An 8,014-nucleotide genomic window follows, 5' to 3' on the forward strand; every position below is an offset into this window, starting at 1 on the left:
ATTCCTGACTTTGTTCTTTTATGGAGTAGTGCTAGGCTGGAACCGAATCCCTTATAAATTACTTTTACTTGGCGATTGCTGAAATACGCAACCCGCGCAGAAAAGTTACATTGGTGTCAGAAGTGGGATAAACTGAGTTCCAGTGTCTTGTGAATCCATAAAAAGAACATTAAATTGGTATATAAAAAAATCACAAAATTAAATCTGAAATATTGAGTTAATCTTTACTGAAATCATAAAAATCTGTAGAGATGTCCGATTCAGATTCTGAAGCAACATTCCGGATTAGGAATGATGGTCTGGATACAGAGAATGAAGAGGTTGATAATAGAGCTTCTCCAGAAATGGTTCAAAGTTCTGAAAATACACAAAATAGCAAAGATTTAGCTAATATTCTGATGGAGAATATAAACAAACAGTTTGATAGTTTTAGAGAAGACAATAGAAGGAATTTATGGGAACTCAATAGAGAGCTTAAACAAGAAATTAATAGTATACATGAACATGTAGAATCTTTAGAGTATAGAATTAATCATAGTCATAGGGAAAGGAATCCTTCTCATGAACACCAGAGTGCTAATGTTTGTAGTTCACCAGTGGCTGACATAAATGACAACAGTCGTGGATCACCTCATTTGAACACACGAAACACTGCACACAATACAAGACAGAGTTTAAAACCTCAACAATATTCTGGTGGAGAAAATCTAGAAGAATATCTGTCCCAATTTGAAATAGTAGCACAAATAAATGGGTGGGACTATCAGACAAAATCTCTCTATCTAGCTGGAAGCCTAAGTGGAAGTGCGAGAGCCATCCTCACAGAGCTCAATGCTCAAGGAGACCCGAGATTTTGATACCCTAGTTAGGTTACTTAATGTAAGGTTTGGGTCATTGGAACGCTCTGAAATTTACAGAGCTAGACTCTTCAAACAAGAGTTAAAGGGAAGGATGAGACACTCTCTGAGATGGCTCAGTCTATCCGAAAAATGACTCGCCAAGCATATCCTATGGCTGATGCATCAATGATAAATATCCTAGCATTGGATTACTTTATCGAGGCTATACCAGACTCTGATACCCGGTTACGGATCAGGGAACTGAGACCAAAGATCCTTAATGAAGCCGAAACGCATGCCATCAGGCTCGAGGCTCATAGGTTAGCTGATAAGCAAAGGAGTAAGGCAATACACATGATCTCTGAGGAAGATCGCACTGTGTGCCACACCCAAATGCTATATCCTGCTAAAATGGCAGATCAAGAGGGCATTGATATTGCGACATTAAATAAGTCCATACAAGCCCTACACAAAACTACCAAAAATTTGGTAGATCAAAGAAACTCAGGTTTCACTTCAAATGGACAAAATCCTAAACCTAGGAATAGGTGGAATGGGAATGGAAATGGTAACAACCAAGTGTTTAATCCATATTATGGAAAACAAACACAAAATGGTCAATTTACCCAAAACACAAATCAAAATAGAGTTCCAAATGTTGGTAACCAAAGATTTGATTCCCAAAATAGGAAAAGTTCCAGATTTGACACACATGACTATGGCACAAGTACTGGTTCAAATTGGAACCAAACACAGAGGTCAAGGTCAAATGTCACACAAAGGTCAAACTTTCACAACCCCTCCCACACTTCCCAGTCAAATGGTGGTAACTTTCAGTCACCTCCGATTCAGGGAAACTACTAGATACTGACTTCGAGGGTCGGAATTCAGTAGAAGAGGTGGAGAGACCTACAGATATTGTTGTGAGCAGCATAAATAATGATGATCACACCGGTTTGTTTGATTGTGCACAAATTAAAGACTTTGCACTTCCGCTACTAGTGGATACAGGTGCAACTGTAACCATTCTAAGCAATAACTGCTTCCAAAAATTGGGTATAAAGAACTCCAATGTAGAACCGGTCAAATTAAATTTGATAACCGCTACTGGGGATAAAACACCATTTATTGGAAAATGTAAGCTTGTTATTGGCTTAGGGAAACAGAAGTTGTTACAAGAAGTCTTGATAGCAGACATTAAACAACAGGGGATCATAGGTTTAGATTTTCTGACCACGCATTCTATTGATATCTTATTAAACAAGAATTGCTTGAAAATAGATGGAGACGAAATTCAATGTTTCCGATATCAAGCTGAAGCAGCAAAGCCAGCTTGTTGTAGAGTCTCATTATCAGAGGATATTATAATACCTCCAAATTGTGAGATGATTGTTACTGGAAAATTTAATGATCCAATTTGTAGACAAAATACAGCTGTTATTGAGCCTTCACCAGGATTCATGTCAAAACATGAGGTGTTAGTGGCCAAAGCTGTTGTAAACCCTAGTATGGGTTATGTCCCTTTGAGAATTCTGAACTTTAGCGATAATGAACGCAAAGTATACAAGAATTCTGTGGTGGCGACTATAGATACTATTGATGAAATTGTGGATCAAAAGCACGAAAATGTGCAAGTTAATGAAGTCACTGTGGAAAAACCACAAACTCATGTTATTCCGGAACATTTGAAGTCCCTCTATGAGCAATCTTGTGAATATCTGAATGAGAATCAAAGTGGTCAATTAAAAGAATTACTTATAAAGTACAAAGATAGTTTCTCAAAATCATCCCATGATTTGGGTATGACAGATCTTGCTGAACACAAAATAAATACTGGCTCAACTCCACCTATCCGACAACCGCCTAGGCGGGTTCCTCTATCATTGGTTAAGGAGGTTGAGAAAGAGATAGAAGAAATGGCACAAAAAGGGGTAATCGAACCTTCCGATAGTCCATGGAGAACTCCAGTGGTCTTAATACGGAAAAAGGATTCTAGCCTAAGTTTTTGCCTAGACTACAGGAAATTGAATGACGCAACTATCAAAGATAGTCATCCAATTCCTAGGATTGATAGTACTCTTGACTTACTATCAGGTCACAACTGGTTTTCAACCATTGACCTCAAAAGTGGCTACTGGCAAGTTAAGGTAGCATCTGAAGACAGACCCAAAACAGCATTTTCCATACCAGGGGGAGGACTTTGGCAATTTGTATCAATGCCATTTGGTCTTTGTAATGCCCCGGCAACCTTTGAAAGGTTAATGGAAAAAGTACTTATTCACCTTTCCCATGATATTTGCATGGTGTATTTGGATGATATAATAGTACTAGCCAAGACATTTGATGAACACATCAATAACCTTGATAAAGTGTTTGGAAGGCTTCAGGAAGCTAATCTTAAGATGCATGCTAAGAAATGTTTCCTATGTAAGAAACAGGTTTCATTTTTGGGCCACATTGTTAGTGAAGAGGGTATCTCTACCGATCCAGAAAAGATAGAGTCAGTCAAAAATTGGCCTGTTCCTAATTCTGTTAAAGAGGTGAGACAATTCTTAGGGCTATGCTCCTACTATAGGAAGTTTGTCCAAGGATTTGCTACCATAGCTAAACCACTACATAGTTGACGGATCAGTACCAAAGGTTTACCTGGTCCTTGGATTGTCAAAGTGCCTTTGACACATTGAAACGGGCATTGACAAGCTCGCCGATACTGGCATATCCAAGGTCTGAAGGTGAATTCATACTGGATACAGATGCTTCTGACTCAGGTTTAGGTGCAGTCCTCTCTCAGCTACAAGATGGGAAAGAGAAGGTCATATGTTACTATAGTAAAATGTTCAGCAGATCGGAGAGAAAATATTGTGTGACACGTAGAGAATTACTGGCAATAGTAAACTCTATTAAACAATTTCACCACTATCTTTATGGGCAATATTTCTTGGTCAGAAGTGATCATGGCGCCCTTACTTGGTTGATCAATTTTAAAAACCCTGAAGGACAAATGGCTAGATGGTTTGAATTATTATCTGCTTATCAATTTAAAATTGAATATAGAGCAGGTAAAGCTCATGGCAATGCTGATGCCTTATCTAGGAGACCTTGTTTAGAGAGAAATTGTAGCCATTGTGACAAAGCAGAACAAAGGTATGATAATAAAACCTGTTCTGATGAGGCTACAGATACTATTTGTAGAGTTACAACAAGATCTCATAAAACAAACCATGCCAATGACTCTAGGGGAGACAACTCTCCAATGTCAAGATCCAGGGGTTCTGATCCAAACCAAGATATGTCTGATATACCCAAGGCAGCAGCTAAGGGTTCCACACCGGGACATCCGGATGTATCTGAAACAGGAGAAAAGACTATTAATCTCCTACAAATTAAAGATAGTCAGAAAAATGATCCAGTCCTTAAAATTGTATGGAACTGGGTTAAACGTGGGAAAGACCTAAATGGCCTGATATATCTCATTTAGATGAGAGCACCAAGTTTTATTGGATGCGATTTGATTCCCTCGCTATAAGAGATGACACATTATGTCACAAATGGAAAACCATCCAAGGGAGACAACCCTTGTATCAAATGGTTATACCCAAATCCCTAACAGACTATGTGATGAAGCAGATACACAATAGTGTGACTGGAGGTCATTTAGGGAGTAAGAAAACACTCTCAAAAGTGAGAGAGCGATATTTCTGGGACAGAATGTCGAGAGATATCAAACAGTGGATTAAAAGCTGTGACAAATGTGCAGCTAGAAAAACACCACCAAAATGGCCGAAGGGTCCATTACATACATACAATGTGGGTCTCCCTATGGAGAGATGGGCCATTGATGTATTGGGACCATTGCCTTTAAGCAATAAGGGGAATTCCTATCTCCTAGTAGTAGCAGATTACTTTACTAAATGGGTTGAGGCAATACCCATGCGTAATCAGAAAGCTACAACAGTTGCACAAAAATTCATAGATAGAATTGTTACCATTTTTGGTGTGCCTATGCAACTTCACTCTGATCAAGGGACAAACTTTGAATCAGATGTATTCCAAGAAATGTGTAGAATCTTGGGAATTGAGAAGACTCGAACCACACCATATAGACCGCAGTCTGATGGAATGGTTGAACGAGCCAACAGAACAATTGGAAATATGATCTCCTCATTTGTGGCAGAGAATTTAAGGGACTGGGATGAACACATTAACTTACTCATGATGGCTTACAGGTCATCTTCTCATGAAAGCACCGGGGTCTCGCCTTGTGAGATGGTGTTTGGTCGTAGCATAAATCTTCCTGTTGATCTTGTTCTGGGACAGGTTGTACCTGAAATGAACACGTGTACTAATTACAAAACAACACTAAGGAAGCAAATGGATAAAATTCATGAGTTTGCTAGAGATAAAATTACACTCTCAACAAACAAAATGAAACTTGAACATGACCGAAAGCACTCAACTCAATCAATTCAAAAGAGGTGATCCAGTTTGGCGTTACAATCCTAAAAAAAGTGGTATTGGCTCCAAATTACGGTGCTCATGGGAAGGTCCATATGTCGTTATTGAGAAAATAAATGATGTGGTGTATAAAATCCAAAAATCTCCAAAGTCAAGACCTAAGGTAGTTCATCACAATTACTTGAAATTATATGAGGGTGATGAAAAACCAAAATGGCTCAAGAATTAGGGGAATAGTCCTTTAAATAAATGTAGACTGTTGTCTAAATTACTATTCCAATTATTGTTCTGTCTCAGCGATATCTGAACAATATAATTGCACTTTCTCTGCAATATGGATTTTGGAAAGAAGTCGTAAAACAGTATACCAGTGTACCACCTGTAATGCTACCTTCGGAAGACGGGATGACGGGATACAAGCACCAGTCTACACCAGGGGATATGAAACTCAATGGACGTGTCCGGACGCCAGGAAATTCCAGTGAAGGAAGTGAACTGTGGAAAACATGAACAATTATTCAATAATTATTGAATTATATCAAGATATTAATGTAAAGTTTTGTAAATATTAATTTAGTAATAATCAAATTATAGAGTATTATATTAATATATATTTTCTCATAATTATTGAGAAATTATAAATAATTATAACTATGTTATTGATAAATATAGATACTATGGAAGTGATATTCCTCATTGAATTATACAAGTAAGTATATGTATATAAGATGTTGATGTAGGAATTATTTTGTGTATTATATTGAACATATTTTTTTAAATGTATTACAAAATTCACAGCGTGTACTATATCACATTGGAATAATATGTGAGCAAATTATGGCTGCAAAGACTTACCACAGTACTCACCATACATGCATAATAGCTGCTAATTGGTTGTTTCTGAAGTCAAGCACCTGTGTTGTACATTGTGTACAAGCTCCAATATCTTTGGTCGAGTAAACATGACATGCACGCCATGAATTAATTCCTAAAATGAAAATATTCGCAAGTGAACTACTGAAATCTCCTATGATATTACATTCGGGACGAATGTTTTTAAGAAGAAGGGGGGTAGTGTTACGATCCGTAACGGCGAATATTATACACAGGAATGTAAATTCATGACATCGTCATATTTCCTATCAGAACAACGGAGGCCTAGCCCCGATCTGAGAATGGTTATAAACTCAGCTACACTCAATGTGATATGCGTGATTAAAAGACAGAGAATCGTAATTATATTCATTATTGATATTGACATAATTAATAGAATGTATATTTTATTACTATAATTACTGGCGTGATGAATAACTGTCGAACTAACTGACGATTTGAATCTGTAGCGTTAACGTTAGAGTCAAGTATTGAGATTCGACAGATAACGAAAATGACACAAAGTACATATATTTTTATCAGGAAACATGTATAAATATGTTGTATTATGTTCATGGAAGTCACCTGAACCATGCTGCGAGATTGGTGTGTCATAAAACGTCCTATTCTAGCCAAATCACGTCTCTGTAAGCGACAGCCTGCTTTCCGTGTATTTCGCCATTTGTTATGGTTGGATTTCGCGGATTCCGCACGCGCTATGTAACAAGCGTTTTGATTGGCTCGGACTCGTCGGATGATCACCAGCGCAGGCTATAAAAGGGGGTGAAATCGGACGAAAGTCAGAACTCATTTGAGCTCCCAAACGAGTGGTCGCCTCTTCTGGCCCTAAACTTTGGAAAGCCTTGAGTCTCCTCAAACCAATGACCTAATAGTGGTTCAAGATGTTTGAGCTTCTCCGTAAAGGGAACTTAACGTTCCAAGGGGAACAACTCTTATAGAGTTAAGTTACAAAGCTCTCAGAATATGAGTGTTGTCCGTTGGCGAAAACGGGGAAACGTCTCCGTATTCGGAAACACTATTTGTAGACGGAAGCACCTCTGTCTATAGACTCATTACATATTCTTATCTAATAATTAATGTTTATTATAATAGCTTTTATATAGTAGGTATTTATTTCTCCATATTCGGAGCATTATACCAGTATAGATGGAAGCACCTCCATCTATGGAAATGTTCCATATTACAATAATGTATTCAAGGATATAGATCAGTGTTTAGTGTAGAATATTTGTATAACCTTTGTAAATCTCGATGTATCCAGTACCTGTACTTTGATGATTTATGATTATAATAAATCATAAGTTGATTTTTATTCCTGACTTTGTTCTTTTATGGAGTAGTGCTAGGCTGGAACCGAATCCCTTATATATTACTTTTACTTGGCGATTGCTGAAATACGCAACCCGCGCAGAAAAGTTACACAGGTCTGCTAATTAGATAAACGTAGTTTAGTGTCCACTTTAAAAATAATTTACCAAGTACATCTACTTGTGTTTTTATGTGATTACCCAGCACAACTATTCACTGTGCTCGACCTCGGCTGTGACGCTGTAAACTTGATCGACATTGCAGTACAAAGTCGCGTATTCCCACTATGAAGATGGCTGTCTGGTGAGTTGTTCATAAACAGACAATAATATAATGTTACTGTATTATTGTTACTTCATATTCAAGAATTGTATGCTGTGATGTCATTTTTTTAATTGATTCTATTGAATTTTGTGTATTAAATTTTTGAAAACCTGATGAAGATCATCCGTCATTCGCTACATTTTCTAACATTCAAAACGATAAGTTATGTATCATTGAATACTTTACTTAGTTTA

At 37.4% G+C, this 8,014-nt stretch overlaps 1 long non-coding RNA gene across 4 annotated transcripts; it reads right to left on the minus strand.

Annotated features, from left to right (window-relative positions):
- Window positions 1–220: 220 nt before the first annotated feature.
- Window positions 221–7,588, minus strand: LOC138315838 (uncharacterized). 4 transcript variants are annotated; one of them, XR_011207532.1, is made up of 7 exons: window positions 6,753–7,588; window positions 6,150–6,282; window positions 5,674–5,789; window positions 5,050–5,163; window positions 4,060–4,186; window positions 3,486–3,630; window positions 221–357 (listed from the first exon to the last, which is right to left on the minus strand). It is a non-coding gene; the product is annotated as an uncharacterized lncRNA (long non-coding RNA). The 4 variants fall into 4 exon arrangements; XR_011207533.1 differs by having other exon boundaries at window positions 5,686–5,789; window positions 6,162–7,588; XR_011207531.1 differs by having other exon boundaries at window positions 6,162–7,588.
- Between the last annotated feature and the right edge of the window lie 426 nt (window positions 7,589–8,014).

This window comes from Argopecten irradians, chromosome 2 (assembly GCF_041381155.1).
Source record: "Argopecten irradians isolate NY chromosome 2, Ai_NY, whole genome shotgun sequence".
Classification (NCBI taxonomy): Eukaryota; Metazoa; Mollusca; class Bivalvia; order Pectinida; family Pectinidae; genus Argopecten; species Argopecten irradians.